Below are 12,817 nucleotides of genomic sequence, written 5' to 3'. Positions count from 1 at the left end.
GATAGCTGTAGACAGATACAGGCAGACCAGATAGCTGTAGATAGATACAAGCAGGTCAGATAGCTGTAGACAGATAGAGACAGGTCAGATAGCTGCAGATAAATACAGGCAGATCAGATAGCTGTGGACAGATACAGGCAGGTCAGATAGCTGTAAACAGATACAGGCAGATCAGATAGCTGCAGATTCATGCAGATAGATGCATTAAAGTGCTAACAGGTATAGACAGATGCAGACAGATATAGACAGGTACAGGTGCAGATAAGTAGAAATTTTCAGATGGGCACAGATACCAGTAAACATTGGTTCTCTGAGAAGGGGGGTTTAGTTATGGAATATGATGAAATAGCCGAGGCATTGAACAGGATTTTGTATCAGTCTTCACAGTGGAGGACACTAATAAGATGCCAGTAAGTGACAAAGAGACAAAGGTAGGTGAGGACCTGGAAACAATCATTATTATGAAAGAGCTAGTGTTGGGCAAGCTAATGGAGCTAAGGATAGATAAGTCTCCTGGTCCTGATAGAATGCATCCCAGGGTATTAAAAGAGATGGCTAGAGAAATAGCAGTGCACTGGCAATAATTTTCCAAAATTCACTGGACTTTGGGGCAGTCCCAGCAGATTGAAAAACAGAAAATGTGATGCCACTGTTTAAAAATGGCAGTAGACAGAAGATGTGGAATTATAGACCAGTTAGCTTAACCTCTGTAGTGGGGAAGATGCTTGAGTCTATTATCAAGAAAGAAATAGCTGGGCATCTCGAAAGATGTTGTCCCATTGGACAGACACAGCATGGGTTCATGCTTGACAAATCTTTTGGAATTCTATGAAGATATTACTAGCAAGGTGGACAATGGGGACCCAGTGGATGTGGTGTACCTAGATTTCTAAAAGCCCTCAACAAGGTGCCGCACAAGATGCTGCTGCATAAGATAAGGATGCATGGCATTAGGGGTAGAGTATTAGCATGGATAGAGGATTGGTTGACTAACAAGAAGCAAAGAGTGGGGATAAATGAGTGCTATTCTGGCTGGCAATCAGTTACTAGTAGTGTGGCTGAGGGATCAGTGTTGAGACCACAATTATTTACAATTTATATAGATGATTTGGAGTTGGGGACCACCCATACAGTGTTAAAGATTGCAGATGACACTAAGATGAGTGGCAGAGCAAAGTGTGCAGAGGACTGAGTAGATAGGGATTATGTTCATTCAAATTCAGAAGAATGAGAGGGGATCTTATAGAAACATCTGAAATAATGAAGAGAATAGATAAGATAGAAGTAGCTAGGATGTTTCCATTGGCAGGTGAAACTAGGACAAGAGAGCATAGCCTCAAAATGGGGGGGGTTAAGGACTAAATTGAGAAGGAACTTCATCAACCATGGAGTTGTTAATCTATGGAATTCCTCACCCAGAGAAGTAGTTATTGTGACTTCAAGAAATACTTTTAAAGCTCAGGTAGGTTTTTTTAAAAAAAGGGAATTAAAGGTGATGGTGAGAGCACGGGTAAGTGGAGCTGAGTCCAAGAAAAGATTTGCCATGATCTTATTGAATGGCAGAGCAGGCTCGAAGGGCCGGACAGCCGACTCCTACTCCTCGTCCTTATGTTCTTATGACAGGTACAGATAGCTGCAGATGGGTGCAGGCAGGCACAGACAGGTATAGTTTTTATTGCAGATCAACTGTTTTATAATCAAAATATGGTTAAAATAATGAAAGGGATTGCCGTTTGAAAATCAAATCATTTACTTGGTGCTTTGCAAACCTCATAAAAATGGTATGTGACAATGTATCCTGTAAATTATTTCACATTTCATGAAGTATTTCCTCTCACCTTGTTATTTATTCAACATGTTACATTTTTAACAATTTTTATCCATAGGTTTTCAGACTGGTAGCAGGAAAGGTTTCCACCCAATTGAGAGTCTGATAGCTGACCAGATGTCTACTTATTACTGGTACAATACTTTCTCCCATTCCCTTCCAATGATACAATTAGATAGATATTTGAGGACTGACCCTTTTAAAACCATTCATTTTTCAGGATGACAAGGTCAATACCATATTCCTTTCAGTCCCCAACTTCCCTTGGTTTTCATGAAAGTCTTGTTTTCCTTTGGGTAGTGAACACTGGTCTAGAAATCAATCAATGATGACTATTTATGTAAACTTGCCACAAATAACAACCAAATTGAATAAAATTCACATTTTCCCTTGTTCACACTGCTTCATGGGCTGTAATCGTAAAAGTAGGTGCAAGGTCTGAGTATATACCAGGAAGGGATTATCATGCATCGTAATATGAATAAATTTCACATTTAATTTGAGGGAAAGAGTTATGGATCTAAGACTACGGTTTTAAACTTGACAAGGACAATTGTGAAGGCATGAGAGTAGTCGTAGCTAAAGTGAACTGGGGAGTTGGGTTAAAGGAGACATCAGTAGAGAAACAGACAGGCACTTAAGAAGATACTTTAGAATACTGAGATTTACAGACAGGAGAGACTAGCAGGGTCTGACTACAGCAACTTTAGCAGAACACTGGATTGGGATAACAACAAATAGTGACATCATAGGACAGTTGTCAGTTGGTTCTTTGGTGAATGATTGCTGGTAGGGGCTATGCGTATTATGCTGGCACTTGAAAATTGTTTTAAACTCTCAAGCCCCTACAATTATTAGTAATTGTAAATTTTATTAGCATTGTTAATGTTTATTAGTCGTGCTAAAGCTCATTAGGATATGTAGGTTTTTTTTTAATTTTGAAGTAAAACTATTAATTAATTAACAGATAGCAAAGGTGGCAGAGTGGCATATTGGCTACAGTTGCAGAATGTGGGTGTTTCCAGAGACATGTGTGATTCAGGGTAAACACATCGCCAGAAAGTATCTACTGCTATGGCAACGTCATCTCAAGATCAGTGATCTGGAGGCTGAGCTTCAGACACTGTGGCACATCAGGGAGAGAATAAGTCCCCCTCCATATTTTCTTCTAGGAGATGGTTACAACCCTTTGTACAAAGTATTCTGATTTAGTCATTGGTCAGGAAAAGGAGTATATGACTGACTGAATCAAAAAGTGTGGTGCTGGAAAAGCACAGCTGGTCAGGCAGCATCCAAGGAGCAGGAGAGTTGACAATACAAGCATAAGCTCTTCATCAGGAATGTTGGGGTGGCCCTCGGGGGCTGAGAGCTAAATGGGAAGGTGGGGTGCTGGGGGTAAGTTAGCTAGGAATGCAACCAGAGGATGAAGGTGGCAGGGTGATGGCGATAGGTCAGAGAGAAGGGTGGAGCATATAGGTTGGAAGGAAGATGGACAGATAGGACAGTTCAAAAGAGCTGGTGGGTTGGATCTGGGTATAAGGTGGGGGGAGGGGAGATGAGGAAACTGGTGAAATCAAAATTGATTCCATCTGGTTGGCAGGTCCCAAAGCAGAAGATGAGGTGTTCTTCCTCCAGTCATCGAATGGCTAAGATTTGGCCTTGGAGGAGGCCCAGGACTTGCATGTTTTGGCAGAGTGGGAGTGGGTGTTGAAGTGATCAGCCATGGGGCGGTGGGGATGTTTAGTGCATGTGTCCCAGAGATATTGTCTGAAACATTATGCAAGTTGGCATCCTCTCTCCCCATGTAGAGAAAACCACATTGAGAGAAACGGACAGAGTAGATGAGGTGTTTGGGTGTGTAGGAAAATCTCCGCTGGATGTGGAAAGATCCTTTGGGGCCTTGGATGGAGGTGAGCCGGGGAGGTGTGGGCACAGGTTTTGCATTCCTAGCTACCTTCCCCCCAGTCCCACCCCCCTCCCATTTATCTCTCAGACCCTTTGGGCCACCCCCACATTCCCGATGAAGAGCTTATGCTCGAATTGTCAATTCTCCTGCTCCTCGGATGCTGCCTGACCAGCTGTGCTTTTCCAGCACCACACTTTTTGACTCTGATCTCCAGCATCTGCAGTCCTCACTTTCTCCTGGTATGACTGAATAAGGCAGGTAATGAAATCCAGAGGGCAGGAGAAATTATTTGCAATTATTCAAGTTACTTTGCCAGACATTCTCCAGGGCAATTAGGGTTAGGTAATAAAAGGTGGCCAATCCAATGGATGATGATGTCCATTGATGATGATGATGATTGGTGATGTCCACCTCTCATAAACAAATAAAAAAGTGAACGCTGCAGGAAGGCGAACTATCTGACTGTGACACCATGTTACAGTATGCCATTCAAGTTGTTGGAACAGTTTAGTGATAGGGATGGATGATGTTCTCTGTGGAAAACAGCAAGAGCTCAAACATCTGTATTGTCTGCATGGTGCCAGGTCAAAGTGGTTGACAAACTAACAGTCGAAGGGAAAGGATCCAGTCATTGTGTTCCATATAGAAATCAATAGCATAGGCAGGACAGGGAAAGAGAGTCTCCATTATTGGTATAAAGAGCTAGGTGCCAAATAATAAAACAGAAGCTTTAAGGTAACAATCTCTGGATTATTAGCTGAGCCACTTGTTAGCTCTGCTAAATATTCCCATCATTTCTTTCTTGACATTATTTCAGGTTTCCAGAAGCTGCATACTTTAATTTTATATTAATATCATTGCTTATGCTCACAAATGGCAGTGAGACAGTGACACAGTTACTTGCATGACTATTACAATGCAATAATGGAAGCAGTTTTCCTGCCTGAAGCCAAATCGCTTTCCTAGCAGACTGCAATTGCCTGGCAACGAATGCAGAGAAGGTAATGTCAGCAATGCATGACACCACCTTCCTGGCTTTTATCCAAGCTCTGAATAAGCTTTCACTATTACAACTCACAAAACAGTGTGAAGAGGGGCAGTGCTGATTGATTTTATGTCATTATTGAGAGTAGATTTTGGCAGTTTCACTTTGTATCTAAATGTAAATGCAGTTAATAACAGTCTCATCCTACGAAAGGGATTTTTTGTTTAAATGTGTGGCAGATTCAATAGCCAAGAAGACCACTAGAAAATAAAATGGAAGGTTACAATGTAAAATGATGGGTTTAGCACATTTTTTTGAAAGAATCTCCAAATCTCCAAAGCTCAATCACAATGTGTAGTTTTTGTGTAGTTAACCAAGAACAAAACAACAAGTGGGGAATATATATATGTTGATTTTAAAATTCTCATCCTTCATATAAAATCTCCTTAGAACCTAAATCCTTCTTGACTCTGTAGTCTCCTTTGGCCTTCCAACTCTCTGTGCTTCTAAGTCTGTCCCCTTGAATAGCCTTGGTTGAAATCAATCCACAATTGGTGGCTATTTTTAGAGTTTGCCAAGATTTTATACTCTGCTATTTTCAGAGTGTAATGCTGGAAAAGCACATCTGGTCAGGCAGCATCTGAGGAGCAGGAGAATCAACATTTCAGGCATAAGGAAGTGGAAGGATCCCTTGGAGCCTTGGACAGGGGTGAGGGGAGTGCTGTGGGTGCAGGTTTTTCACTTCCTGCAGTGGCAGGGGAAAGTTCCAGGAGTGGGGTCTGGACTGGTGGGGTTGTGAACCTGACGAGAGAGTCGTGGAGGGTATGGTCTTTTCGGAACGCTGATAGGGATGGGGAGGAAAATATATCTCCATTTGGAGGTGGTGGAAGTGATGGAGAATGATGCGTTGTATGCGGAGGCTGGTGGGGTGGAAGGTGAGAACCGGGGGTTTCTGTTCTTGTTGCGTTGGGAGAGGTGGGGTTCAAGGGCGGCAGTGCGTGAAGTGGAGGATATGCACCGGAGGGCATCATCAACTACGTGGGAAGGGAAGCTTTTCCAGCACCACACTCTCGACTCTGATCTCCGTCATCTGCAGTCCTCACTTTCTCCTTGTTGATTTCAACCTTACTGCGAAGCCTCTTCCGAGGATGCCTACCTTGAAGAAGTTCTCCTCTACACTCCCATTTAGTGAGTTTGACACACGTTGCGACCTTGAACGTTTCTTCTGCCGCCTCCGCCTCTGTGCCCACTTTTTCAACCCAGACTCCCACCCAACCACCAACCGCTTCAACCTGTCCAACCACCTCACCCACTCCAACCTCTCGCCCTCCCATCACGCAGCCCTCCACTCCCTCTGCTTCTACCCCAACCTCACCATCAAACCCACTGACAAGGGGGAGTGTAGTAGTAGTGTGGCGCACTGACTTATATACTGCTGAAGCCAGGCGCCAACCTGCAGAAACCTCCTCCTACTGCCTCCTTGATCATGACCTCACCTCCCATCACCAAACCATCATCTCCCAACTCATCCACAACCTCATCACCTCTGGGGATCTCCCATCCACAGCCTCCAACCACATTGTCTGTGAACCCCGCACTGCCCAATTCTACCTCCTTCCTAAGATTCACAAACCTGACTGCCCCGGTCGACCCACTGACCCAGCCTACCTTGCCCCACCAAACTCATCTCTTCCTACCTTGACACTGTCCTGTTCCCCTTAGTCCAGGAACTCCTCACCTACATTCGTGACATCACCCATTCTCTTCACCTCTTCCAAGATTTTTGTTTACCCGGCTCTGAATGCCTCACCTTAACATGGACACCCAGTCTCTGTACACATCGATCCACCATGACGAAGGCCTCCAAGCCCTCCATTTCTTCTCAACCATTACCCTTCCACACTCATCCACCTGGCTGAACTGGTCCTCATCCTCAACAACTTCTCCTTCCAATCCTCCCACTTCCTCCAAACCAAAGGGGTAGCCATGGGCACCCACATGGGACCAAGCTATGCCTACCTGTTTGTCGGATATGTGGAACAGTCCATCTTCTGCAGCTACACCGGCACCAACCCTCACCCTGTTCATTCACTACATCGAAGACTGTACCGGCGCCACCTTGTGCTTCCACAAGGAGGTTGAACAGTTCATCAACTTTGCCAACACCTTCCACCCTAACAGCAAATTCACCTCGACCATCTTGAAAACTTCCCTCCCCTTCCTGGACCTCTCCATCACCATCTCTGGTGACTGACTAACCACGGACATATACTACAAGCCCACCAACTCCCACAACTACCTAGACCACACCTCCTCCCACTCTACATCCCATAAAAATGCCTATCCTTATTCCCAATTCCTCTGCCTCTGCCTCATCTGCTCCCAGGATGACCAGTTCCACCTCAGAAAGTCCTAAATGGCCTTGCAAATTCCCTTCCCATGTGATTGACAATGCCCTCCAGCACATCTCCTCCACTTCACGTACCACCATCATTGAACCCCACCCCTCTCAATACAACAAGGACAGAACCTCCCTGGTCCTCACCTTCCACCCCACCAACCTTTGCATACAACCATCACCATCCGCCACTTCCGCCACCTCCAAACAAACCCCACCACCAGAGATATAATTCCCTCCCCACCCCTATCAGTGTTCTGAAAATACCATTTCCTCCGTGATTTCCTCGTCAGGCTCACACACCCCCACCAGTCCACACCCCACTTCTGGCATAATTCTACGCCTCCGCAGGAAGTGCAAAACCTGCACCCATACCACTCCCCTCACCTCCATCCAAGACCCCAAGGGTTCTTCCACATCCATCAGAAATTCATCTGCATCTTCCCAATGTCATCTACTGCAACCATTGCATCTGGTGTGGTCTCCTGTACATCGTGGAGACAGGACGCCTTCTTGCGGATCGTTTCAGAGATCATGGGTGGCACAGTGGCACAGTGGTTAGCACCGCTGCCTCACAGCGTCAGAGACCCAGGTTCAATTCCCGCCTCAGGCAACTGTCTGTGTGGAGTTTGCACATTCTCCCCGTGTCTGCGGGGTTTCGTCCGGGTGCTCTGGTATCCTCCCACACTCCAAAAAAATGTGCAGGTCAGGTAAATTGGCCATGCTAGATTGCTCGTAGTGTTAGGTGCATTAGTCAGAGGGAAATGGGTCTGGGTGGGTTGCTCTTCGGAGGGTCGGTGTGGACTTGTTGGGCTGAAGGGCCTGTTTCCACACTATAAGTAATCTAATCTAATCTAATCATCTCTGGGACACCCGCACCCACCAATCCCACCGCCCCGCGGCTGAACACTTCAACTCCCCCTTCCACTCTGTTCAAGGACATGCAGGCCCTGGACCTCTTCCACCCTCAAACCGTTACTACCCGACGCCTGGAGGAGGAACGCCTCCAACTGCACCTTGGGACCCTGCAACCACATGGGATAAATGTGGATTTCAACAGCTTCCTCATTTTCCATCCCCCTACATTATCCCAGTCTCCAACTCAACACGCCCTCTGGACCCATCCAACACTGCCCCCTCTGACCTATCGCCTTCTCCCCCACCTTCATCCACCTATTGCTTTCTCAGCTACCTTCGTCCCAACCCCATTCACCTCCCATTTATCTCTCAGCCCTAACCCACAAGCCTCATTCCTGATGAAGGGCTTATGCTCGAACATCGATTCTCCTGCTGCTCGGATGTTGCCTCACCTGCTTTGCTTTCCCAGCAACAAACTCTCGACTGTGATCTCCAGCATCTGCAGTCCTCACTTTCCCCTACTCTACAGTTTTGCACTGTAATGTTCAATTGCTCGCCACTTGATTATACCAGTCTGTATACTATTAATGTTCACTGTACTTGATTAATTAAGCCTGAGTTTGAATTAGAAAAGTGTAAATAAACTGTAGAATTTGCTGGAAGCTAGAGCTGTAAATGTTGACCTGTCGAGAATTAATCTACTTTTGGCAGAATGACAATGTCTTGTGTATTTATAAACTGGCTGCACACCTCCTTGTTTCAGACAGCCTGCTGATTCCAGACCTGTCATCAGTAGAATTTAATACTAGCAGGACACGGTTAGAGGAACAACGTAAAATGGTGCCCCATCCCTGTGATTTTAGTAGTTCCCACTCCATTCTAGCTTCCTGTTCTGGGGGTGCTAGGGAGGTGAAAGTGGCAAGGAAATGCTGCCTCAAATATCAGTCATATGGTGCCTGGTTTATGATTCAAATCAATCATTAAAGACATTTGCTTTCATTTATTAACTCTATTTTGCACATCATTCACTTTATAATTCATTCATTTGCCGATCAATTATTGTATTGAATCTGCAATACTTGCACCAAAAATTATATTGACTGTTTTGAGATAGTCACTGACATACCGATAAAGACAATAGGAAGACACATAAATTAAAAGTTCTAACAAAAAGATTAAAGGTTGCATAATGCAACATATGCATATTTGGAATAAATACACTTCTAAAACCACATAATAAGGACAACTGGAAAAGCTCCTGAACCTTTATGTGATCAATATTGGTTAAAGTTTTGTGTCATGGAAGGTATGTAGAAGTTTCCTTGTACTTGAAAATGATAGTTATATGTGGATATGTGTATTTTTCTGCTCATGAAGTGACTGAGTCAGTATTAATAATCCAGTAGAAACGTTTTTGTTCTTTCAAATAAGTAAACTTACTTTAGTTTTCACAGCCTTGCCTACAGGCTAATGCAAGTGTGATGTCTCACTCACAATGTCTCATCAAATTACCACTCACACCAAGATTAAATGAAGATAAACAACAACTATAAATATAACATTTAATTTAGTCTCTATCTTGTTGCAGTTCTGGTGTATTTTAATTGATTTATTACTTTGGATAAAGTGAAGGTTTTGTGAGGGCAGAGATTTTTGCTATGATAGTCCTTGTCTAGAGGTTAATTTCTGAGGTAGGCTTGAAGATGAAATATTTTGGAGCAAGTTAAAAACTACACAACACCGGGTTATAGTCCAACAGCTTTATTTGGAAGTACTAGCTTTTGGAGTGCCACTCTTTCATCAGGTGGCTGTCTTTTGGAGAAGATAGAGTCACTGCTTCTTTTCAATTATCGTTAGGCACTTTAGCTATGAAGTTGATTCCAACAGTCAGATGCTTGCAAGATGTCCCCTCTCTGATGAAATTCTTCCTCTTCCTTGATATGTCTCTAAAAAGCCTCAGTTTGAATCTCTTCCAAAAGATGCAAAGGGGGCCACAATGGCCAGGTTGATCATGTGACCTTGAACAAGCATCAAGTCACAGTCCAAAAAAGAATGGTAATTCAATGAGCAGTCTGTTATCTATGTCTCACCCACAATTTTAAATAACCATAACCATTTGCTTTTTCACAAAGCAAATCTGCATTTTTTACAAAGAAGGTGTCAAATGAGTTCATTTATCTCTTGACCGAAATCAGGCAGTCATAATCAAATACTGACGAAGGGCTTATGCCAAAAACATCGATTCTCCTGCTCCTCGGATGCTGCCTGACTGATTGTGCTTTTTCAGCACCACACTCTCGAGTCATAATCAAATGTATAATTAACTTAGTCCTCTCATGAGATAAAATAATTCAATCCACAAATTTATTTGGCAGTCCTCAGAACCATCTTGAGTTCCAGAGTTTATTTAAATGTTGCCTTTAAAATATAGTTTATGATTAAAAATGTGGTCATGCTGATACTGGCATGACACTTAATTGAACAGATTGAACCATACTGGAGCTGGACCGAAGCTGTAGCTGCAGCCATTCAGGACTCAGTTCCAATACAGGGAGTAATTCCAGTACAGGAGGCAATTCCAGTACAGGAGGTAATTCCAATGATAATGCTATGGAATGTCAAGTGGTGATGGCTTGATTGTCTCTTGTTGGAGATAGTCATTGTGTTGCATTTAGGAGAAAGTGAGGGCTGCAGGTGCTGGAGAGTCAGAGTTGAAAAGTGTGGTACTGGAAAAGCACAACAGATCAGGCAGCATCCAAGGAACAGGAGACTCGATGTTTCGGGCGTAAACCCTTCATCAGGAATATCTTGCATTTGCATGACATAAATGTTAATTGTCATTTATTATTCTAGGTCTGGATATTGCCCAGGTTTGCTACATATGGACAAGGACTGATTCAGTATGAGGAGTTGTGAGTGTTGTCGAACATTCAATCATCGGCAAACATACCCACTTTTGACCTTATGATGGGGAGTAGGCCACTGGTGGAGCAGTTGAAGATAGTTTTCCTTAGGGCACTACCTTGAGAAACCTGTGTAGTAATATCCTATGGTTGAGATGATTGACCATCAATAGCTACCTTCTTTTGTACTGGGTATGACTCCAACCAACAAAGAGTGTTATCCCTTCTTTTGATTGGCTCCAGTTTTGCTAGGGTTGAAGATCAGTCAAATGCTGCCATGACATCAAGGGCAGTGATTCTCACCTCACCTCTGCAGTTCAGCACTTTTTTTCATGTTTGGACCAAGGCTGTAATGACATCAAGAACCTAGTGTCCCTGGTGAAATCCAAATTGAGTGGCAGCAAACAGATTTTTCTTTTACAAGTGTCATTTGGTTACACTATCAATGACTTCTTTAATGACTTTGCTGGTGATTAACAGTACATTGATAGGGTGGTAATTGACTGGGTTAGATTTGTCCTTATTTTTGCGCACATTACATAGTTGGGCAATTTCCTATTTTATTGCAGATTCCAGTACTTTAGCTGTATTGGAACATCTTGGCTATAGATCAAGCCTTCAGTACTATTGCTGCAAAGTGGTCAGGGTAGCTAGTGTTTACAGTATTCAGGGTCTTAAGCTGCTTGTTACTATATATGGCAGCTGGAAATGTGTTGCTGGAAAAGCGCAGCAGGTCAGGCAGCATCCAGGGAACAGGAGAATCGACGTTTCGGGCATAAGCCCTTCTTCAGGAGCATAAGCCCTTATATATGGCATGCATTGAATTGGTTGACCACAGGCATGTGTGATACTGGAGAACTCCAGAGAAGGCTGAGGTGGATAATCCAATCAGCACATCTGTTATTTTTTAATTGCCCACCACAATTCAAGACTGAACCTGGTTGAAGGTTATACCTGAGCTGTTAGTTGTGGGAACTTCTTGCCCTCTCTAATGCATACAGCATGCAAGTGTTGTAACTTCATTAGGATGACATCCCATTCTAAAATTGTATCTCATGTTGCACCTAGCATGCCTTCCTGCACTCTTTATTGAATCAATGTTGATTTCCCGGTTTAATGGTGATGACTGCAGTTTCATACAATTCTGCTGCTGATGATGACCGACAGCAGCTCCTGGATTTCGACCTTTGACTTACTAGATCTTTTTAAATCCAATTTAGCACATTGGTAACATAATGGAGAGTCTCAACATGATTGAGGATATCCACAATAATGTAAAGAGATGACTACAAGGACTGTGTATTGGTCACTCTAACCAAAACTGCCAAGGGTGGATGCATCTATAATAGATAGACAAGTGAAGAAAAGGTCAAGTATATTTTTCCTTCTTGTTGGTTCCCTCACCACCTGCTGCAGGCACAGATTAGTTGCTTTGCCTTTTAGAACTCAGCCAACCTGGACAGAATTGGTGCTGCTGAGCTACTCATGCTGATGGACATTGACATCCCCCACCCAGAGCACATTCTGTGCCCTTGCTATCCTCAGTGTTTCCTTTAAGTTATGCTCAACATGCAGGAGCACTCATCCATCAGCTAAGGAGTGGGTGTGAGTTACGGTAGGTGATAATCACAGGGGCTACCTTGCCCATATTTGATACGATACCATGGAATCTGGGGTTAACATTGAGGACCCAGGCAACTCCTTGCCAATTGCATGTTATGATGCTATCACCACTGGTGAACGTGAGTTTCCAGTAGTTCAGGACTTACACAGGGATTGTGATTGCAGTGGCTCTATCTTTGCCCATAAGGTATGATTGAGTATGGAAATATCAGGCTGTTGTTTAACTAGTCTAAGAGACAGCTCTCCTAATTGTGGAATGAGCACCACTTGTTAGACAGGAATACTTTGTACACTCCACAGGATTATGTTTGCCAGT

This window comes from Chiloscyllium plagiosum, unplaced genomic scaffold (assembly GCF_037043375.1).
Source record: "Chiloscyllium plagiosum isolate Xiang-an unplaced genomic scaffold, Cpla_swu_hap1 HiC_scaffold_4, whole genome shotgun sequence".
Lineage (NCBI taxonomy): Eukaryota > Metazoa > Chordata > Chondrichthyes > Orectolobiformes > Hemiscylliidae > Chiloscyllium > Chiloscyllium plagiosum.
This window is presented reverse-complemented; position numbering follows the sequence as displayed.